This window comes from Peromyscus maniculatus, chromosome 2 (assembly GCF_049852395.1).
Source record: "Peromyscus maniculatus bairdii isolate BWxNUB_F1_BW_parent chromosome 2, HU_Pman_BW_mat_3.1, whole genome shotgun sequence".
Taxonomy (NCBI): Eukaryota; Metazoa; Chordata; class Mammalia; order Rodentia; family Cricetidae; genus Peromyscus; species Peromyscus maniculatus.
This window is the reverse complement of record NC_134853.1, coordinates 3,270,012-3,294,666: the sequence shown is the minus strand read 5'-3', so window position 1 is coordinate 3,294,666 and position 24,655 is coordinate 3,270,012.

Here is a 24,655-nt window from a genome sequence, read left to right as displayed (position 1 = left end):
ACAAAGTAACCTATGATGCTGGACATCTGTGGAGTTCCCATCTCGTTGCATGAGAGACCTCTTTATTTACTAGACATGATATTCGAGTATCCAGAGGCAATTTCTCAAAGCCCATGTAGTTGCTGGTGTCCTTGAGCTGCTGGGTCTGAATCACTCTGCTCATTTCCAGTGTCAGTGCTAAGATCATCCTTGTTATTGATGATGGCAGGTTTGGCCTTTGGTGTCTGATGGATGGAGCCTTGGCGCAGGTTTATGGATTCTAATTTCAATGGGACACAGTCGAAATCCAAATACTGAGGTGGATCTTTGGCTTGATCCTCCTCTCATACAGACCCGAGAACAAGATGCTAGCAAGTGCAAGGGGTCCCGTCAAGGGAGAGGCAGTACGTCAGCTCCTGTACTCATTTACATCACTTGCTCATCAGGACACATTTTCAACATGGCATTGAAACAATACTATACACAGCAAGAACATAATGACCTGAGTCCTACTTTCAGGGACCTTTCTGCTAGCTAAGGGTGACATCCACCACCGTGGGGATTACTTTTGTAGAGGAACAGAGCTGCAGGTGAGAATGTAGGAAACATACTGCCTTGGACCTCTGAAGAGTTGAGCCAGCTACCAGGTGGGCAAATCTAAAGGATGAGCGGGTGTCAGCTGGTGGCGAAGCTCTTGTCCTAGATCTGGAGATCTGGAGAGACAGGGGTAAAGTGTGCTAGACTGGTGGAAGTCCAGGAGCACAGGTACAGCAGGGCTTGGGCTGGAGCAGGCACCATGCTATGCAGGGCACAGGTAGGGGGTCCTCTCCTGTATCACCTCTGGCTTCTCCTTCAAGGTCACCAAAGCTTTATACCAATCTCACAGGAGCGACTAGTCCACTTTTTTTTTGTTGTTGTTGTTTGCTTGATTTTCGTTTTTGTTTTTTGAGACAGGGTTTCTCTGTGTAGCCCTGATTGTCCTGGAATTCACTCTGTAGACCAGGCTGGCCTTGAACTCAGAGATGCGCCTGTCTCTGGCTCCCAAATGCTGGGATTAAAGGCATACACTACCACTGTTGGGCTGACTAGTTCACTTTTATTAATATTTCCAGGATCATGAGTACAAGAGTTAGACATAGATCTAACTTGTCCTAGTCTTCTGACTGTTTCTGTGATAAACACCAGGACCAAAACTAACTTGTGGAAAAAAGGGTTTATTTGGCATAAAGGTTAAAGACCATCATCTGTTCTAAGGGAAGCCAGGGAAGAACTCAAGGTAGGAACTTGGAGACAGGAACTGAAGCAGAGACCATGTTAGAACACTGATTACTGGTTTGTTCACCATGGCTCTTCAGGACCACCTGTCCAGGGATGGCGCTGATCACAGTGCACTGGGCCCTTTCACATCAATCATTAATCAAGAAATGCCCCCAGGCTTGTCCTACAGGCTAATCTGATGGAGGCATTTCCTCAATTGAGAGTTCCTCTTCCCAGGTGACTCTGACATGTGTCAATTTGACAAAAACTCACTAGGAAAAAAATGAAGAAAATTTGTGTGTCTAGTCCCTTCTCTTGGGGTTAGATGGAGTCGTTTTCTAGCCTCCTCTTTTTGTACACACAGTTTCTGAGAGCCAGTCTGATGCAAGGCCTGGATTCTTCTAGCGCAGCCTTTTGTCTTGGTGCCTGAGTGAGCTGTTAAAAAAAAAAAAAAACAAACCTGTGACATAATTCTATGTCTTTCCGTCTGGTATGAATCAGGTTACTTCCCCTGTAGGTATGTGGGGAGCCCTGTGATTTCCGTAGTCTGCGGATGTGCCTGTGCGTGGTACGTGATGGGCACCCAAGGGCATAGCTGCTACGATGAGGCCACTCAAGGGTTACCACAGGGTCCAGTCTGCTGGAGATTGACATGGATAGAGGGGCAGCTTTCTTCTCTCCAGCGCTCTCTCACTCTTCACTTCCAGTCAGTGTGTGGGCCCCTTACACTTCCATGAGCCTCTTCCGTGATTCCACCGTTTGTTCCAACAACTAGGGGATGACGGAGGATAGGGAAGCAACGGAGGAAGACTGGTTATGTCAGCACACTCAGATCCTGTGCTCTATGTAGGATATGCAGAGGTTACGTTCTAGTTAGTTCAAAGGTTAGCTTCTGACATTGATCTCTCAAAAATTTGATGATGGTGATGATGATTTAGCCAACACAGCACAGAATTGAGCCAGCCAATTCGGGCTAGAATCTTATGTAGATCAGCCACTCTCTCACCCCATGAATGTGCTTAGCGCTTCTCCAGTACATTGAAGGAAACAACAGTGTCTAGTTCAGCAGGTTGCTGTGACAACTCAAGAAGTGATCACTGTATTAATAAAATTGTATTTAGTATCAAGGAAGCCATCAGTAACACAATGACCAATGCTGGCAAGGAAACACTCTAAAGACTCATCCCCAGAGCATCGGAGAGTACTTGGTAGATGTGATAGGATCCTCCCCACCTGGGATGGCCGTTCTCACAACATGATCATCTGTTCTGATTTCACCATGAAGGATCTTGGGACATCCAAACGACGCATAGGAAAACGAGCTCTGCTGCCACAACTGTCCTCCACTCTGCTGCTGTCCCTCAGAGCACACAGCGGGCAGTCGTGAGCTGAGTGTGAGCCCCTCCTCAGAGAAGGTAGGGTTCTGTCACAGCTTAAGTTAGAGAGTCCAGATTTGTGTAATGAAACCAAATCTCAATGCCGTAGCAAGAAGTGGTCACAGCACTTGTTAATGGCATTAGTGCCCTGACAAAGGTCTGAGAGTTTGGTCCTTCTGCTCTGTGAAGACACATAGAAGGTGAGTTCTTCTCCATCTTCGACCCTCTACCTAACCTCCAGAACTGTGAGCAATACATTTTGCTATTTCTAAGTTACCCAGCCTAAGATAACAAGAACAGACAGAGACAGTGATGGAAAGATAAATACAGGGGCAGCAATGAACCGACAGCTATTGCCTGCACTTCCAAAGTAATTTGTAAGTATTTTAATTTTGAAGACAATGGTTTTAATTTTAAAACTTTCCTCAGGCAGGGCAGTTGCTACAGATAAAAGTTAAGCTGGGCACCAGCTTAAGTCCTGCACGTTCCAGACATTCCTGAGTGGCTTACAGGTACATGAATACGCAGAAGCGATGGGTTCTGACTCAATCTTACCGGTTCCTTGTATTCTGAAAGAGAAGCCAGCTCTACACTTTGGCTGTTCTGAATCTTCTACCATAAATCTATCTCAAAGACCATCCTCTAAAAGCTTTCCAAGAGGGCACCAAGAATGATCATGGGGGAAAAAACAAAAAAGGAAAAAAAGAAAAAAAAAAAAAAAGAAAAACCCTCCCCATTTTGGCAACCATCCATGACCGGAGCTTGAAAGATGACATTTAAGACAATGGTTTGGAATTCCTGAAGCTTTACTTGTGGGTGCTTTTCTCCAAAACTTCCCAGTTGTCAAGGACAGGCTGGCATAAGACAAATGGTCTAAATATGCTGCCTCATCTAGTCCTTCAGGCCAGAGTCTGGCCAGAGGTCAATGACCATGTGTTCACTTGTCATCCTGTGGTGAAGGCAGGTACCTGAGCCAGCCCCACAGCTGGCAAGATCTATCACCATCTGCATCCATTCATCAACAAACTCCTGATGTTCAACTTGTACCTGGAACTGGACTGGAAAAGCTCCAAGGATACAGAAAAGAGGGTTTCTTTTCCCTCCCCAACTTAGAGAGAAGGGAGGACCAAGCAGAATCTACTGTGTGGCATGCCAAGGACCTGACAGAACACCCGAGAAGCAAGAGCACCCAGTCATACTTGACTAAGAAGTGATGCTAAATTGTAGGTTTCAGAGCCATTATGAGCTGAATAGCACCCCAAAGAAAAAGCTCCACAGAAGTCCTAAGTCCTGGTCCCAAGGTCTGTTTGGAATTAGGTTTTTCACTGAGGTAATCATCAGGACACTGTTACTGGTGTCTTTGAAGTATGACATAAGTCAAGAAACCACGAGAAACATATTCTCCCCAATCCCCTTGTAGAGACAGGGGCTAGTGTGGGATGCACAGGAACATGCTGGGTGAGGTTGTGGTAACTGTTTAAGCTGGAGAAGCTGGAGGGTACCAGAGTCCCTTCTCCTCTGCTTGGTTCAAGTGTTTGTGTCCTTATCAGAATTCACTTAAGACATAATCCATAATAAACCAGGGATGAGAGTCAAGGCCTCATTCAAAGAGTTCACCTTCCTGATTCTGCTAATCTTCACTGGACTTCAGTACTGCCCCTATAGATACTACTGGTGTCACGGAACAACCCATGGGCTTGGAAAGCTCACTGGGTTCTGATTTGTTGGTGGACTTTCTCTGTCCTACCAGTCAGCTTTGCCCTGCCAGCTAGCTCCCCAAATAATCACACAGCGACTTATTACTAATTATAAATGCTTGGGCAATAGCTTAGGCTTGTTACTAACTAGCTCTTTCAACTTAAACCATATTTCTTACCTGTACTCTACCACATGGCAGGACCTTTTCTTGGCTTTGAACTCACAGATATCCACCTGTCTCTGCCTTCCTAGTGCTACTTAAGGAATGTGCCCATGCCCTAGAGCCTGTACATTTAAGAATCTTTTTGGGGAGGTTCAGCATGTGTTTCAGGGATTGCTGTACTAATCCTAAGCAGCTTCTCCTGATAGACCCGCCTCCTAAAGTTTCTAGAACGTCCCCCAAATGGTGGCGCTACCTGGGAAGCATGCCTTCAGTAATGAGCCTGTGGGGGAAATTTTATATTCAAGTCAGAACAGGCTTTCACAAGGCCAATTGGGAGGGGGAATTTTCTCGGTTGAGGTTTTCTCATCCCAAATGACTCTAGCCCGTGTCAAGTTGTCGAAAGACTAAACAGCACAAAATGTGAAGCGTTTGCATCGTCTATGCTCATTCTCCTTTGTACTTTCAATAACATCTGGACTATTTGTAATATCCAGTATAAATGCTATCTAAACAATTGTTCTGGTATATTGTTTAGGGAGAAAATCAAAAGAAGAAAGATTGTACATGTTCAATATGACCCATCACCCCACCCCCAAGAGTGTTTCATATCTGTAGTTTGTTGTGCATGTGGAATTCGTGGAGACTGAACTCTTGGATGCCGAGGGCTGACTGACAGTTAGGAAAGACAAGGATCTGCACTACTATGGGAACCAGAGAAGAGAAGTACTCATTTTTGCTGAAGCTGAAGAGACCAGAGAGGATTTCCCATGAGATAAAGCTTTGAACTTGAGTTTTGAAGGATGGTAGAGAGATGTCAGAGGTACAAAGACATTGTGAGAAGATGGGATGTCAGGGAAGGGTGGGGAGGCGCAGAGCATCGTGGTCCTTTTGGAACTTGTCGTGATGCTGTGAGTAGAGCAGAGAGATGCCAAGGGTTAGGCATTGCAAGAGACGCAGCTGAAGGTTGAGGAGGGCTGTCTGGGCTAAGGGCCTTAAAGCACCCAAGCAAGAGAGTGGGAGTGGTTAGAGGGAGAAGGGATCTAGGTAGGGACCCAGCTGCACCCTGGAAACAGGGTTGAATGAACAGATGAAAAGTGGTCTGGTGGACACCCTGCATTTGGGTAGAGGTGCTTTGCATATACACATGTCTGAGCCAAGCGGAAGGCTGGAAGCTGAATGGCCTCTTACAGCAAGTTCTGTCTCTGTTGGCCACCTAGCTTTGATTATTGCTACAGCTCATGCATATCCAGGGAGGGATTACACACAAATGCTTCCCAGTGGCGACTGCTAAGCCAAAGGGAAAAGAACACTGGCATTTCTTAAAGAAGTGATTGAGATTCTAAAGCCACACTGGAAAGTGTACAGTAAATATTGGACAGCTTGAGCAATTTTGCTTGTTGGCAAGAAAGTGCAGACCAGATTCCCTTTGCTGTGACACAGTTTTTAATTAAGTGTTTATAATGAGACACTGAGAATCACTTAAGAGGCCTTTTTGGCCCTTCAGGGAGGAAATGTGAAGGGAGGGGCATTCTGTGATTCTAGAAGAAATGAATGTATAAGCGGATTTCAATGTGCATTTAGGAAAACTCCGCAGGAGGACGCACTCTGTGCAGTGTGTCACATGTATTAAAACTGAATGGGTGGGGGAACGTGGGACCATGCATAGGTAAAGCATTTGCACTTCAGGGTCTCTCTGTGGGAAAGCAGCATTAATATTGATGAAAAAATTAGGAACACTTTCAAGTTAATTAACTTACATTTAATTTTGATTTTAAAAACGTCATGTTAAAGTAAACAGCAAATGTGTCCTTAAAACAACAGCACCGAAGATCAGCTGCCAGGAAGCAGATGGACCTGTGTTCCTTATGGAGCCATTAACCTCAGTCAGTGGCTCGATACTAGATCTTCAATGACAGGGTTTGCACAGTGGCGTGTCTCAGCTAGACTCACTAGTGTTTGTAATTGCAAAGGAGACCTGTTAAAGAGCAGCTAAATTTTCTCCTTTTTGTTTTCTTCCTCTAAGTGTCTGATTTTGTACTCACTCTGTTATATACTGTTCTTCTTACATGTGTGCTATTTCTCAAGCAAGGGACTTCAGCCAGGCCTGGTGGCTGTAATCCATGCACCCCAGAGGCTGAGGCAAGAAGATCACCAGCCTAGACAATGCAGTGAGACCTTGTCTTCAATCTGTACATGCTCCTTACAAAACAGTTGGTATTGGTGTATAATATTTACTTTCTTTTATACTCAATGTTTATCATTAACAATTTTAGGTCTGGGGGCTAGAGAGATGGCTCAGTGGTTAAGAGCACTGACTGCTCTTCCAGAGGACCTGGGTTCAACTCCCAGCACCCACATGGTGGCTCACAACTGTCTGATTCCAGTTCCAGGGGACCTGACACCCATGGCAAAACACCAATGCATGTAAAATATAAATAAATGAATAAATAATTTCTGATCAGTAGGTCACTTGGTAGTGCTGGCTCAGTTCTCTTCAGCTGCTATCTGTCTTTATGAAGCTCTAAGGTCAAAGACAAAAACCAAAGGAAAGGTGCCATAAGAGGAACCTGTTTTTCTAAAGTCTTTAAACTGACAAGTAAAATTGTATTAATTGATAATGTACTGCTGTGGAATGTCGTTCTGTATGCTGTGAATATGTGTTGCTCTGATTGGTTGATAAATAAAGCTGTTTGGCCAATGGTGAGGAGAATAAGGTTAGGCGGGACATTCTAACTAGAGAGAGAGAAAGGCAGAGAAGATGCTGCTAGCCGCTGCCAGGAGAAGCAAGATATAAAAGTACTAGTAAGCTACAAGCCATGTGGCAAAGTATAGATTTATAAAAAAAATGGGTTAATTTAAGATGTAAGAACTAGCTAGCAAAAAGTCTGCCACGGCCATAGTTTAAAAATAATATAAGCCTCTGTGTGTTTACGTGGGTCTGAGTGGTTGCAGGACCAGGTGGGATACAGGAATTTTATAAGTGGCTGTGGGACCTTGGTGTTGGGCAAGCACAGGAAAGTGTCTGACTACAATGGACAATGGGTTTTAGTACATATATAGAATGGTTATCAAGTAAACTCATCACCATATGTATGATGCCACTGTGTTAGTTGTTTTCTGTCATTATAACAAAATACCTCAAGTAATCAAGTTATAAAGAAGAAACCGCTGAGAATTATGGCACACTCCTGTAACCCCACAGCATCAACACTTGGAAGGCAGAAGGAGTAAGACTATGAGACTTTGTTTAGACCTGGCCTACATAGTGAGGCCCTATATATAAAAAAATTAAAATAAAGAGATCTATTTTGCCTTACAGTTTCAAAAGTCTCAGCCTATAGTTCTTGAGCCTGTTGCTTTGGGGCTGGAATAAAGAAGTAAATCATGATAGAAGCATATACTGGAGGAAGTCAGCTTGGGGTAGGAAGCATAGGGAATAGCATAGTAACCTGGGACACCACTTGACTTGGGTAATTAAACACTTCTCTCCTAATGATGCACTTAAATAACTTAACCTGCTGGTACCCTGGGACTCCCGCCTGCATCTGGTTGCACATATACCTGCCTTAAACAATGAAAATCAGTCACTCCCCTTAGCAACCACCTGATAATGTCCCATGTCCGTAAAAACACCCTGAAACCAAGGGAGATGGTCCAACCAAGTTTGGACTGATTTTGAGTGTGTACACAGCAAGACAACTGTGTCCTCTGGGTAACGTTTCAGGGAAGATCCCCTATTTACTCTCTTATGCATATGCGTGTTTGGGGGGGTTCATACTACTAAACCAGGTTCATGATGGGAAAGAACGTTGCAGTAGACAAAGGTTGCATAGTCCTCGTCTGTCAACCACAGCAGAGAACCACAAAGGGCGACCCACAGCACTTAGCTTCTCCTTCTCCTAGACCCTGTTAAGCGAAGCCCAAGCCGTGACAAGACTTCTTGGGCATTCTCACTCAAGTCTCCTGTTACTTCCTCTGGCAGTGGATCTGCCTTGTACTTTCTCTTGGCTTTTAAACAAAACTTCTTGCCACTTCATTATTTCTGTATGCTTCTTCAGTTCTTTGAAGAAGGAAACCACAAACCTGGGGACAACCAGAGAACACCAGTGAGAACCGTAACTCATGGCATCAGGGAAGCAAAGAGAGAGACAGGAAGGAGCTGTGGTCCCAATATCACCTCCCAGGGCAAACTCTCGTTGACCTAGTTTCTTCCATCTCCCTCTCACCTCTTAGAGGGAAGTGATAGAGCTTGGGTCTCCAGCCTTTAATATTGGGCTTTTGGGGGGACACTCCGCATCTGACTATAGAAGTAATGTGCCATCAGTTCTTCGTGCGTTAAGAACATTTAAACTATACTCTTGCAGCAATTTTCAAGCATACAATGCACTGTGATTAGGATAGTTTGCAATATTTGTCTTTTCATCTGATTTAGATTGCATATTCTCTGAGAGTTTCACTTTTTAATTTTCAAAAAAGTTACTTGAATCTAAAGCCCCAGAGTATTGTGTTAGAAATACTCTTTGTATTTTATCTTTGTACTCTCATTATAACCTGTTCACAAATCGCTGAGGACGAGTGACTTCATTTTCCTCTGTGGCCTCCCTGTTTTCCTTATTGGTTTTGTTTTATTATGAGTGCCGCATTTCCATGTTTTAGTTTCAATTGCTAATTTTTATACTCTGTTGTCTTCCATTTGATTCATGATATGCTTATATTAGCGCAAATAAAATATATGTTCTTATTATTATTTATAGAAAATAAGGAGCTGGAATCAGCCACAGCATGTATTATAAGCATTTCCTTAATTAATATTTAGTGATTGCTTTATTGAAATTATTGTGTGACAGACTTTCCTGTTTTATGGCAACTCTTGTATAAAAATTACCTCATATTTCTCAAATTAGGGTAAATTTATAGTCTTCTGGGTATAAAAGGAATAATCACTGTGCAACAGAAACTTCATTAGGAGTAAAACCTCAAGTCTTGTTTGCTTCAAAAAATTACATTGTGCTCTCAGAGTCTACAGGCAGGTAGTAAACTAAATAAAATGAATACACAATTTTGACGTTCCCCTTGAATACAAAGAATATTAAATGAAAAACATAAAATTAGTTACTGAATTAGTTCAAGAAATCACAGAAAAAAAATGTAGACTTTTCAAAAGCTAATAAAAAATTCCAACAAATATCTCGAAATATGTACCTGACCTTTGTTAGAGTATTATCTCCCTACATTCTGGCTGTAATTTTGTGTTGTAGAGTATTATTTTAACTAGGCGAAGACGTGTCATATTTATGCTGCAGAATATCACTTTAACTGTGTAAGGATGCGTTACTTTTGTTTATGCTGCATTTGTTTAATGATGTACGGATGTGTGATTAATTATGTGAAGATGTGTTGTATTTGTTTCACCTTGCCTGCCTAAGGCATCTGATTGGGCTAATAAAGAGCTGGGCAGTCAATAGCTGGGCAGGAGAGAGGACAGGCAGGGCTGGTGGGCAGCGAGAATAAATAGGAGGAGAGATCGAGGCTCCCAAAGGAGAAGAAGGGGTGAGAGGAGGAGGGAACGAGGCCCACGCTCTGGGCCAAAGCCAGGCAGCCATCAGCCAGACAGACACAGGGACAGCAAGAAAGGAAGACAAGGCCAAAGGCAGATAAAGAGAGACAGGTTAACTTAAGTTAAAAGAGCGAGCCAGAAACGAGCCTAAGCTAGGCCGAGCATTCAGAACTAGTAAGTCTCTGTGTCATGATTTGGGAGCTGGTTGGTGGCCCCAAAGAAAAAGCCTGGTACAATTTTGTTTTTGTTTTTTTGAGACAGGGTTTCTCTGTGTAGCCCTGGCTGTCCTAGAACTCACTCTGTAGACCAGGCTGACCTCAAACTCAGAGATCCACCTGCCTCTGCCTCTCGAATGCTAGGATTAAAGATGTGTGCCACCATGGCCCAGCTTTTTATCATCTTTTCTTAGGACAATTTTGAGGTATTTTCTGCAGCAAGAATGACAGGGCAGTTCTGTCTTCTCTCTTCCACGGTTGATGAAAGCATATTATTGTTGTTGTAGTCATTATTGCTATTACTAATGGCTTAGAAAGGCCTTTTGCACCTCTTCACTCATTTTGATGTGGCCGTCCGTGAGCTGCCGCAGATGGGCTCTTCCCTTGCATCCCCCTACAATCCACAATAAGCCAGAAGTTTTGTACAGTTTTAGGAACTTTGGCCATGGGTGGAGGTGGGAACCTTAGGATGATATTGTTTGACTCCAGCACATCTGTTTACTGGATATTCTTAACTCTCGGTTGTTCAAATGTGTCAGGAAAGATGAGATTCCCAAGTGCTTTCAAGCCATAAAAATAATATTTTTTTAATCAATCTACTATACTTGGAGCAACTTATTTTTTTAAATGAGTTTAGCCAGCTTCCTTGACAGTTGATGTCTCTGAGACTTTAGAGAGCCCAATGAGGTCTTCCCAGCACAATGAATGGACCCTGTTCTCTCCTTTTGACTCTGTGTACAGTAGAGTGCTGAGGAGCCGAGCTGACCTCTCAAAGCTCGGTTCCATCAAGAGAACAGAAGGAGGCACCTTTGCCACTGCCTGTGATACATCTCCGATGCAGCAGCGTGAAGGGAAACAGTTTTGAAGATGGAGCATGTATTACCGGGATAAATGACCCCCTAAAGGCAATGATGGATGCCTGTTCTCTATTGTTACCTACAATGACCAAAAGGGCAGAAAGGAACAGAAGAGTTGGCCGAAGCATTTATTTCAGCTTCTACAACTTCCCTGTCATTAAAACAGTCATCACACCACGGTGGTTCCATTGTCAGCTGTGTACACTGTGGCGTGAGCCAGGGTTTGGGAATAAGACAGAAGTTGGGTAAAATCCTGATTCTGTTGTAGCTCATGATATGATAGTAGGAAAGGTCTTTAAGTCGCTAGAAGCCTTAGCCTTCTTATCAGTAGAGTGTGTGGACAATTGGAAGGCTGGAGTCTTGTTGATGGAAAATCTGAGCCAATCGCTAGCTGGTCGTCTGGTACCTCATTGCACTCATGTGACAATTGGAGCTGTGCTGTCATTCACACTAAATTGGATGACCTCATTCTTAAACAAGCATAAAAAGGGCAGCCAGCTGTGCCTTATTGTCGATGCAAAGTAGAGCCTGAACAAGGCAAGCCGTTGGTGAATCTGGTAGGATAAGAGACAGATGGAGCTGAGAAGACAATGATAAAAATCGTATTTATTTGTTAATTTAACATCTTATGATAGTTCATTTTGTGTATCAACTTGACTAGGTCCACACACAGTATTCAGATATTTGATCAAACATCAGTTTTGATATTGCGAATGGTTTGAGATGAGATTATCATTTAAATAAGTAGAATTTGAGTAAAGCAGATGACTCGCCACAATGTACACAGGCCTCGTGGAATTACTTGCCAGAGAACTGACTTCCTGCAGGAAGGGGGACCCCCTTCCCACACTGCCTGTTGCTGGAGGATGTCTTTCTGTATGCTGTGAATATATGTTGTTCCCTCTGGTTAATAAATAAGCGGCTCTGGCCTGTGGCAAGACAGCTTAGAGGCAGGCAGGAAATCCAAGAAGAGAGACAGGAAAGAGAAAGGCAGAGTGGGAGAGACGCCAGACAGCCATCCTGGGAGCAACACGTAATGGGATGCAGGTAAAGCCATGGAACACGTGGCAATACATAGATTAATAGTTATAGGTTGAGTTAAACTATAAGAGCTAGCCTTATAGCAAGAGACCTGCCGTAGGCCATCCAGTTCATAATTAATATAAGCCTTTGAGTTATCATTTTATAAGAGGCTGCAGGACCGGAGAACCTTTCCGCTACAGACTGTGGTCTTCAGCTACCATATCAGCGCTCTCTGGCTCCCCAGCTGCTGGTCTGCCATGTGGAGTCTGCACTTGTCAGCCCCACAGTTCTGTGAGCCTGTTCCTAAAAATAAATGCCAGCCTCTTTCTCACACTGTCTCTCTCTTCATCTTCTTGGTTCTGTTTTCCTGAGAGCTCTGAATAGTAATACTGATTAACACTAATAAATATTTTGGGCAACAAAATGAATATAAATTTGTATGAATCCCTTGTGCTTATACAAAGGCATTCAGTTTGATTGGAGCCTTGCCTCCCTTTGGCTCCACCTCCTCCATTTTCTGTGTGTGTGTGTGTGTGTGTGTGTGGTGTGTGTATGTGTGGGTGTGTATGTATGGGTGTGAGTATGTATGCCTGTATCAGTATATACACGTTCATATTGAGGACTTGAGTTCCTTCTGCAATTTTTTAACATTATCATTATTTTTTTCTGAGACAGGGTTTCTCTGTGTAGTTTTGGTGCTGGCCTGGGTCTCTGTAGGCCAGGCTGGCCTCGAACTCACAGAGTTCCGCCTGGCTCGGCCTCCCGAGTGCTGGGATTAAAGGCATGCACCACCACCGCCTGGCCTTTGCCTTATTTTAAAGAAAGGCTCTCTCACTGAGTGGAGGAGCTCACCATGGAAAGTAGCAGGAACTCTCCTGCCTCACTTTCCAGCACTGGGGTGACAGGCAGCTGCCATGCAGAGATTCCTCTATGGGTGCTGGAGATCCCAGCTCAGGTCCCCATTCTCGTGCCACAGGTGCTTCTTCAGATGAGCCCTTTTTTCAGCCCCTGTTTTTCTTCAGGTCAGCTTTATCCTGATGTTAAGGGGTTTTTGAGGGTCGGATACTTAGTATCTTTGCCTAGTTTGACCTCTCTCTTAAGGATGATCTATAAAACCAAGAAAATAGGAAGTGTTTGTGGAATGCAGGTATATATAAAATATATTTATATGCATTAACTAGAGCAACCTTCTAGAATAATTGTCTGCTTTAGAACTGAAAGAGTAATGAGGAAGACAACACCAAGAATTTATTCATTATGTTCTAGACTAAGCATGTCACAGCATTTATCTCATATGGGCTCCCCAGCAGCTCATGCTGTGGGTGTTATCGTTAAATCCTGTTCACAGACCAGCCCTGCAAGGAGCACTTCCAACAAGTGGCTAGCCAGAACTTGAACTCTACTCAGCTGATTCCAAAAGAGCCTGCACCTTTCCTCCCCCTAACGTGTTTCCTCATCCCCACCCCTGGTGGGCAAGACACCTCTCAGAGCCTTTTGTAGCGTGGTCCTGTGCTCCCCCTGTATTTCTGGAACTCAGCTAAAAGTCCAGGACTCAATTAGGACAGAGATAGATCAAGCGACCAGGCTGCAGAGCTAGTGCAGTGTCCCTCCTGTGGAAGGAGTCTCATTTATGACTATTAATATTGAAAGGGATGAAATGTATCTTTAAATCAGTCATCAATTTCCCCCTGCCTTCACAGTTGCTGCAGAAGAACTCCTGGGAACATTCAAGGTAACTGGAAAAATCGAGGAAGGGTTGAGACTCTGGAGGGCTCCAGGAGAACCCCTCATTTCCCCTGGTCTCATAGAGGAGGCGGAGGCAGGCATTCAGTCATGTGCTCCCAGGGCTGTAGGATGCAGAGCAGCCAAAGTTTAAGATGCCCAGGGCTTCCTTGGGGAGCTCGTTAAGGAGCGGGTTCTGGTCCTGTAGGGTGAACTGGGGTCTGCAGTCTGCACCTTACACGCTGCCTGGCAAGGGTGATGCTGCCATCCCAGAGCTGCACTGGGTGGGAAGAGAAAAAAGCACACGACAAGAAGACTAGTGGCGAGAATTGGCGAATAACACCAGTTCTTCTGTTTCTATTTTTGTTTATCAAACATGGTCTTGCTGTGTAGGCCAGGCTGGCTTTCAGTATCATTCTCCTTGTTTAAGTCTCCCATTCCCGGGATTACAGCTGTATGACCCACTCTTGTCTTGACAACCATGTTTTATTAGGCCCCAGAATGGACGGTAATAATCTATATCGTGTTTATTAATACTTAGATGAACTATCAGTGTGTTAATTTATTGATTATGATATGGTTTTGTAATATTTGAAACCATGTCATCATTAGCTAAAATTGATACCATGTCACGGACATTACATATTTTGACAGACTCTTTAAGGAAGTCAGTGTGGAGGTTTCTCTAAAAGTTGGAAGTGGAACTCCCATATGACCCAGCTGTACTGCTCCTGGGCATACTGTAGGATTCCATATCCTACCACAGAAATAGTTACCCGTCTATGTCTACTGTTACTCACTCACAACAGCAGAGAAATAGAACAGCTCAGATGGATGGATAATGGAAGGTGGTTACATATACACATATGAAGCAATAAAGCAATTGAAAATGGTGTTTATGGGAAAGCATGGGTCTGGAAATTATTAAGTGAGGCAACCCAAACTCAGAAAGACAAATAGAACATATTTTCCCTCATATAGAGACCCTAGCTTTTTTTTTTTGGTATGTGTGTGTATGTATGTTTGTATGTGTGTGTATGTGTGTGTGTATGTATGTGTGTATGTATGCATATGTGTGTGTATATGTGTGTGCATATGTGCGTGTATGTATGTGTGTGTGCATATGTGTGTGTGCATGTGTGTATGTGTGTATATGTGTGTATGTGTGCATATGTGTGTATGTATGTGTGTACATGTATATATGTGTGTATGTGTGCATATGTGTGTATGTATGTGTGTACGTGTATATATGTGTGTGTATGTGTATGTGTGCATATGTGTGTATGTATGTGTGTACGTGTATATATGTGTGTGTATGTGTATGTGTGCATATGTGTGCATGTGTGTGTGTGTGTGTGTGTGTGTGTGTATGGCAGAAGTCAACCTCCCACATTATTGCTCAGGAGCCATTGCCGTGCTTCACTGTAACGAGGTCTCTCATTAGGATCTGGAGCTTGCCAATTAGGCTAGTTGGCCAGTGCGCCTCCTGCCTCCACCTCCCAATCAGTAGGATTAGAAGGGAGCTGCACTTGTGTTGTTTGTGTGGAATTTGGAGATCAAATTCGGGTCCTCATCTAATGGAAAGATACTTATCAATTGACCTATCTCCCCAATCTCCTGATTCAATCACCTTTTGATGCATCATTAAAATAGCTCAGTCTAGCCACATAATGAGGCTGCCTCAGAAAGCAGTGAGTTTCTTGTCACTAGAGACATTCAAGTAAGTATACTGATCTCGAGAATGGGGGTTGAGAATCTTTCACAAGTCTGTCTAACTACCAAGTAGATTGACACACAGTGCACATGACTGATAGGCCCATTCCATTTTGAAGAATCTCTGCAGAGGAATATTACCATCTTTCTCCTGGTTATTAAAAATGCAAGTGGAAAAATTGCTTCGTTCAAGTATAATTCTGCTCACATCTCGATCAAGAGAGAGGGGAAGAAACGGACTTTCTATTGAGCATTCCATTCCCGATTCCAAAATGGAACAATTTTTCTTTGAGTTCTAAAGTGGTATCATTCCATTTTTCTGTATACCAGAGGCATGTCTTTCATAAAAAATAATATCATTCAGAGAGGCTTCATCTCTTGTATGAAGGAAGACAACTGCAGGAAATCATTTTCCCATTGGTCTTGCTAGACGTCCCCAGATTTCTCTGCCATTGTCCTTCCTGTGTGCAGAACTATCAGAATGAGAATGCCATACGGGACGACTGACATTAGGCTGTTATCAGCACCGCTGTCTTGGCCAGAGGAAGTTTGGACGTTCGTGTCGTGGTGCTCACGGGAGCACAGGGCCCTGCTCGGCTGCAGCCAGCACCTCCGGCTGACACCTCCAGCTGTTAACCTCTGGAGTCGCCATAGTGTCTGCACCCAGCCCCAATCCCTGAAAGCCACCACCAGGCAATGGCTGACCATGGCGTCCTAATGGAGGATTCCTGATGGATGCAGGGACTCCTACAGATGACTCTCAGGTGAGGATTCCCATCAGCTAAGTATTCCTAGAAACTGATCTCCAGCCCCAGATACTCCCTCCCAGGCCCTTCCCTTCCCTTACAGCTTTCCACCTGCACTAGGGCCCTCCTGTTCCCTCCTCTTTATCCTCACAGGCATTTCTCCTACTGGGTCTCTTGTGCATCTGTCTCTTGGAGGACCCAAACTAACATGGTGGTGGCAGGGATAGGCTGAGAAAGCAAAGGGGGAGCTGGGAATGTGAAGCAGGCCTACTGCTGGCTCGGAAGGCTAAAGGGACAACTTCCTGATGACACACAGGACACAGGGGGTCCCTGGCCAACGGTAGAGGCCCAAATAGTAAACCCTTCGCCTAGAGAGACCCTGGCCAATGACTAGGTATTTAAAAATCACAGGGAGAGAGGCAGGCGTCTATGGGGAAGTACAGTTTACTGGTCACTACTAGGTCGCATGCCAGGCCTATGGAGAATGGAATTGGGACCTTAATGAGAAACTGAGGACTGAACTGAGAGCCAGAGATTCTTACTAATAGCATAGGAACCCTGCTCCTGCAGTAGAAGCTGGATACAGGTGAATGTGTGTGACCAGTTAGAAAGTCGGGGAGAGCTAAGGAGCAAGTCTATTATGCTAAGTTCAGAAGGTTGGATGTTACAGCCTGGAATGGGGAACATGGGAAGGAATGTTCTAGGTAGGCATTGCTGAAGACTCCCCCAAACCCTCAGGATTTGCCGGGGTGTCCCACCTTTCCCGAGTGTGGCCCAACAGCTCGCAGGTGGAAGATAACTGCTGTGGTCTCAACACCGCTCAGCAGGAACTCATCCTAACCCCTGACCTTCCAGGTAGACACTTGCTTAGTTCCCAGTATTTGGCTGTGGACCTGCTGAGACTAATCAAGCAGAAAAATACTGAAGGAGCCTCAGAAATTACTAGAATATACTTGTCCCTGGGGAAGACTCCTGATTCTAGATTTTGAGGGGGCTTCCTTAAGGAAATGTAATAACATATGTGAAACTTGGCTCCATCTGCAGAACTGAAAAGCATGTGTATGTGTTGAGGTATGTCAGTTACATGCAAATCCTATATACTGTCTATTATACATTAGGGACTTTGGCACTTGCAGATTGTGGTATCCCTGGGTGTCCTGGAACCTAACCTCCCCAGTTACTACTGTACCAATGTGAAAAGCCTTGGTATCACATATTGGCACATACAAGAAAGTTTTGCCATGGGAGAGGCACTGAATAACCAAACAGCCAAGATGGCTTGGCCAGTTGACATTAGCAACCTCCACTATTAGCCACTGACCTGAGAGAAACACACATGACGTGGCCGAGGTGATCACGCTGGAGGTTAGGTTTGGAGCACTTGCTGCCCTTGAGAATAGTCCGGGTTCAGTTCCCAGCAGCCACACTGCTTTCTGAATCTGTGTGGAGAGTGAACGTGCCACACAGTGGGATGAGAACACTTGCCATGCAAGTGAATAACTCAGATCTCAGACCTCCTGCCACAAGGAATAGTGACTGACAGCTCCAGATCCACGGCCACACCTCATGGCCACCTTCCACAGCTGAGTGATAAGCATGTCCTCCTGAGAGATGTGGGGCTCCTCCATGCAAATCAATCTCATTCTATCTGTCTCTTTCTCTGTCTCTGTTTCTGTCTCTCTGACTGTCTCTGTCTCTGCCTGCCTCTGTCTCTCTCTGAGTGTTGCATAGCTCAGGCTGACCTCAAACGCACTGTGTAGCCAAGACTACCCTTGAACTCTTGACCCTTTAACCTCCACCTCCTGAGCTCAGGGATCACAGGTGTTCATCACCATGCCTGGCCTTCTGCGCAGCCCCTTATCAAAGCTTAACACTACAGCGCCTCAGTACCTCAAAGCCCTGCTGCAGGACAATGATGAGAAATGAACCTACTGTGTACCTTTTACAGGAGGCACATTACAGGTACTGCTCAAATGGATCTCATTCAATATTCACTATAACTTTAAGAGAAAATGTATTTTAACTGATGAGAAAATTACAGGAGTTAAGGTCACATAGTTAATGAGGGCAGATATAAAAATTGAATCTAGGATTGGGTGAGAAAGTCAGTTGTTTCTCCTTTACTGTATGTGTGTTAGTTTGGGTCCTCTATGAAGCAGATGCGGAGACGGGACTAAACATATAAGAGACTTAGGGGCAGAACACACTGAGATAAAGAGAGGGAGGCCCAGCCAGCTGTTGGGGAATACTTAACCAGAGTTTCCTGTTGAAGGAGGAGACCCGTGAAGTGGTAAAGATGATTCTGGAACAGTCTATGATGGGCTGTCAGCAATGACTTAGAACCTATTGCAGAATTGGAGCCCGAACCTGAGCCAGAACCAGGGTAAGAACTTGTACTTGAAATCCAGGAGGAAAAGTGGGTGCTATTAAAAGTACCCAGAACCCACGGACACAGATACAGTGCAGGACATGAGGACTTTTCTGTGGGCTTCTATGACCCCCTTGTTGGTGCGGCTGCCTTGGTTACTGGGCACCACTTCACCATGGCAAAGAGCCACATCACAACCTTATCCAGTGTCTGAGTCTGGACCTCTCCTATTGCAGTCCTCAGAGAACAAACAGTGAGAGAGCAATGAACAAATAATCCAGTCCATGAAGATGCAAAGGTGGTACTGAACCCTGAAGCATTGTGAGACATCACAACAGTCTCCAATGCTTTACCGGCAACCTCTTCCATGAGGTAGACAAGTCAGAACTGAAAGACGGGAATGAGGTAGAGCTGTACGTTAACAATGGTGGGAACTTACCCAGTGTTGGTTTTGCTGTGTTTGTTGAACCTGAGTCTCTTCCGAATATCTTTAGCAGCAAACCTGTCATGTTTAGAAGTGAAGTCTCCATGTGGAAGAGAATGCTTGAGCCACCAGGGATGAGATCTGAAGGCCCTCAACGTGGGCTGAGTGAAGGAGGCCTCATGTCGACACCAGGCTTTGGAATGGGAAGGGAGATTGCTCCATCAAAGTTAAGTCCTCTCTGACAATCTTTTTTAAAATTAGATTTAAAAAAAAAAAAACAACCCATTCTCCAAAGGAATGTGAATCTACTTTCGATGTTTCATTGTATCATTTCTTACTTTTTACCTGTTTCAAAGGCTTGTGAGAGGGGGCAGAAAGATGGCTCCATGGTAAAAGCACGTACCATGCAACTCTGAAGACCTGAGTTTGATCCACAGAACCTACAGAAGAAACCAGATGTCGTGGCACCTATCCATAAACATAGCACTGTTGGAGAATGAGCCTGAAGCTTAGAGGACAGATAGCCTAGAGGACATAGATAGTTTACCTCAAAACCAAGGTGGGAGGCAAGAACTAACACTGAAAGCTGTGTTCTGACCTCTACATGTGACACACAAATGCCCACATATGAGTGCGCGCGCACACACACACACACACACACACACACACACACACACACACACACACACACCTGGGAGAAATACAGAATTTGATAAATACTGTAGAAGTAGAAAAAGTCTCAGTTGCTTCTTGGGAGTTAAGTTACAGTCCTGTGGATAAGTTGAACCTTTATCTAGCTAGAGCTAGGTCAGGGCAGCCACACTGAGAGCTGTGTCTCTACATGGGTTCTGGACACCTGATCTTGGTCAAATCCAGTGCAAATTTTTAATGTGTTTCAAAGCTTACTAGCATGGTCATAAGAAGCCTTGTTACATCTTATGCCCTGAATGAAGTTCTCAGGATTGTCTCACACTAGGCGAGAAGCCCTAGCAAATAATTACAAGCATTTCAATGGGACAGCCAGCTCCCTTAGAGTTCTCCAAGGAAAGGGTGGCCACCTGTGGAACTTAGAGCTTGGAAAGTGTTGCTCCAAAGCCGAGCACTGTTACAGGTAAAGTTTGTCTTTTGTGGTGTTGCGATCCTCAGAAGGGAGGTTCTTTAATATGACTCCTCTTTTCTTTCCATTCATCAGTCCATGAGGAAACGTAATTATAATGAGACACAGGCTGCCTGAGACCAAGAGGAAATACCACACGGTAGCTCACAAGCATATACAGTTCCAAGGGATCTGAGCTTTTCTGGCCTTTGTGGGTAACAGATGTGTGTGTGTGTGTGTGTGTGTGTGTGTGTGTGTGTGTGTGTGTTACATGAGCATTTATGCAGGCAAAATGCTTATACAGCAAAATAAAATGTAAATTTAGATAAGAAAAAGAATCAGCATAGAAAAGAGAATCCTCAGCCAAGGAACAGCTTCTGTTCTACAAGGATGGACTCGAAGGGATTGTCAAGAGGAAGCAAATTTAAGCTCAATCAATTTCTGAAACTGTCTAGAGATCTCCACTATGTCTAAATATTCAGGTAGATCCACACTAGACTACACTTAGGGTAGTTTACAAGACATAATGCCCAAAAAGTACAGAAGAGCACAGTACATACTGTATCTGCTCAGCCCTTCAAATCAAGCTCAGAAGTGTACCGGGTTACACACTGAGCTCTTGGGACAGGAACTGAGAGGAAATGTAAAGGTCAAGGACACACACTTTTGAGCTGCACACATCACTTCATGGCATGTCATAATTGACATTACTCCTTATTAAAAAAATTCCCTCACCTCACATCTGAGTGAATGTTGCTATAGCTCATAGAAACCATTGTGTTACCAGGAAAAATGAAGACCAACTACCTAAAACATCCAGAGAACCAAAACCCTTCAGATCTGTTCATGGTCTTACTTTATAGATAACATTCCAAGATGTCAATGACAGAATCATTCTTTAGGGAATATACATGTGAGACTGGGTTGTCATTTAAATGTACTCTGAGAAAAGTCTCAAGTGTAAGTGGGGGAACACTGAGGCCTTATGCGTTGCAGGAACCAAAGCTGAGCAGGATTAGCTGTGTTCCCAGAGACCTGTACATTAGGCAACCGGTTCCCCCAGCAGACTGCCCCGCACCTCACAGCTAACAGTGGCATTCATGAAAAACATTTTTCTTTCTTTTTCATTGAGAAAATTTTTATTCATTCCACATACCAACCACAGATCCCTCTCTCAACCCTCCTCCCGCTCCCCCCCTGCAGCCTTATCCCCCCAGCCCACTCCCCATCCCCTCCTTCAAAAGATATGGCCTCCTATGGGGAGTCAGCTAAGCTGAGGCAGGTCCAAGCCCCTCTCCCCTGCATCAAGGCTGTGCAAGGTGTCCCATCATAGACAATGGCTTCAAAAGGCCAGTTCATGCCGGGCGGTGGTGGTGCATGCCTTTAATCCCAGCACTCGCGAGGCAGGGGCAGGTGGATCTCTGTGAGTTTGAGGCCAGCCTGGGCTACCAAGTGAGTCCCAGGAAAGGCACAAAGCTACACAGAGAAACCCTGTCTCGAAAAATTTAAAAAAAAAAAAAGCCAGTTCATACACCAGGGATGGATCCTATTCCCACTGTCAGGGGCCCCTCAAACAGAGCAACCTACACAACTGTCTTGCCCATGCAGAGGGCCCAGTCCAGTCCCATGCAGGCTCCACAGCTGTTGGTCCAAAGTTCATGAGTTCCCACTAGCTTGGTTCAGTTGTCTCTGTAGATTTCCCCATCATGGTCTTGATGCCCCTTGCTCATAGACTCCCTCTTCCCTCTCTTCGACTGGACTCTTGGAGCTTGGCCTGGTGCTTGGCCATGGCTCTCTGCATGTTTCCATCAGTTACTGGATGAAGGCTCTGTGATGACAGTTAGGGCATTCACAAATCTGATCACCAGGATAGGCCAGCTCAGGCACCCCTTCAACCACTGCTAATGGTCTAAGTTGGGGTCATCCTTGGGGATTCCTAGGAACTTCCCAACACCAGGTTTCTCCCTATCCCCATGATGTCTCCCTCTATCAAGATATCTCCTTCATTGCTCTCCCACTCTGTCCCTGTTCCAGCTCGACCATCGCATTCCCCCATCCTCCCATCCCCCACCACCCACCATCTATTGCACCTTCCCTCACCCCCAGCAGATAAAAGACTCCTCTCCTAGCCGGAGAGTCCTGTCTTCAGGACCCAGGCCCAGAGAAAAACATTTTCTGAGATGAAAAGAGATGGCGAAGGAAGTGAGCTAGTGTTGCTAACAGGAACAGCTGAAGAGTGGAGGTTAAGGGAGCTGGAGAGCTTGGCTAGACGTGAGAAGTTTAGCAAGGAGTGGAAGCCCAGCAGTGATGTGCTTCTGTGAACACGGGCAGCTCATCGCATCCTCGCCACTGGAATAAAACAGTGCTTTGTGAAACAGTTTGAGCTGATGTCTCAGCTCTCATAAAATTGCTCATCAAGTGAGAGATAAAATTTTAGTGGAAATTGGAAAAACAATTGTGTTGTAATGATATGCACATGAAGTCTATGCCTGTACAGAAAACTGATTTGGGTGAAATCCAGAAATCTCCATAGTTAAGAACTTGAGGTTTTATGAAGAACTAGATTCTCATCCATCAAATGGATTAGGTATCAGAGCAAATTTGTATTTGTTTTCCGATGACTCAAGAACAATATGAAGGGTCTTCCCCACTGTTGAATGTATTTTGCACATGGTCAGGAGAACCATCTTGGGCGTGGATGATTAAGGAAGAAGCCTCCAGTGCCTGGGATTGGCTTCTATCTTTCAAGCGCTCTGAATACAATTCTGTTGTCTTTCTTTACCCATTCTATAGCTCCTTTCCTACACTAATACTGCAAACACATTATGGCAGAGTTACTAAAGGGTCTTTCCTGTGAAAGGGTCTTTCCTATGAAGGGGTCTTCACAAATGAAGAAAGGAGTCTTAAGGAGGGTTAGTAATTGTTCCAAGTCACACAGCTAGTAAACTGCAGAGCCTGAATTCTAACTACCACCGGGCTTGGTCTGGAATCTGCCTCAACTGCTAAACACAATGCCTTTCACACACCAAAGATAACTAGACTGAGGGGTGAGAAGCTAAGGACTGTGTCTCAGCTATTAACACCCCTGCATTGTGTGTGACAGGAGACTAGAGGCCTTCTTCTAGCCAACTTTCTGTTTCTCTCCTTCTCCAGCTCCAGAAAGAACGAACACTGCTAGTTCGAGTCCATCTCTGTGGGAACAAGGATTCTGAAGCCATGCTGAGGCTGCTAAGGCTGTGGTCCCAGCTCCATTCCTATGGGCTGCCCTGGGTTAGCAGAGGTGAAAAAGGTTCTTAAAGGAAGATACATGTGTTCTTTCAGAAATGAATATCTCTCTCTCTCTCTCTCTCTCTCTCTCTCTCTCTCTCTCTCTCTCTCTCTCTGAAGGCAGTAGATAATGAATTGCTTCCTGGTGAGCAGAAACCAGGAAATTTGGCTGTTAGTAGTTTCAGACTCTCAACAGCTCACAGGGTCACAGGTACAGTACGTGAAAGAAAGTCTTGAGAAATCTGGGGTTCCTGCTAGACCTCTTCTTCCCTGAATGGGCATCTTGAGAGGTGCCATTCTCTTCTTTTATTATATTATTTGTTTGTTTGGATGGTTAGTTAGTTGGTTAGTTACCATGCATGTATCCACGCATGCCACAGTGTGCATGTGGAACACAAAGACACCACCACTGTATTAGCTCTTATGTTCTGTGGGGGCAGGAACTGGGCTGGGCAAAAACCTCCTGAACAGCATCTGGGGTCAGGGTGGAAAGGCTTGGTTGGCCGGTATCTGGACTACTAGTACATTTGGCATCTGGTGTGCAGGTGAATCCTAGAAAATGTATTCCCAAAGAAGCAGACATCCCACAGATCCACAGCCATCCCCAACCCAGTCTAGCCTGCGACACAATCTGTCAGCCACCCACAGACCATCCTTATTCTTCCTTTAGATGATCCGGGCTTCAGGGGCCATGTCTTCCTCCCCCTTCGTCCCCGACCACCACCCATAGTGGAAGGAAGTGGGAAGAACTCAGATGCTCATTCTCCTCTCATTGCCATTTCCAGTGGCCTTTTGAAGACAGGCAAGTAGACTGGAGTATCTGTGTAGTTTCATTTTCAAGTCACCAGAGAACTTCAAAGGGGAAAAATAGACCAGGAGAAAGTATTTTTGAGGAAAAAAAAAGAATTCTATATGAGCTGAGAATAGACATGACTGAGGTGATCGCAAGTTGTCGGGAGGCAGGCAGAGGGTGTTGGTGAGAAAGCTGTGACCTCACAGCTTTGAGAATCCAAGCTGTGTGGAAGCTTAGCTGTTGCTGCTTGGGTTTAGGGAGCAAACTGCCAAAATATTGTGATGAGATGATATGAACATAAAATCATCTTATTTTCTCTTTTATTGCTTTATTTTTTTTAGATGGATTCCTAAATATACTCAGAACACATTTTCTTACTGAGCTTGCTCCTATGGGGCCTA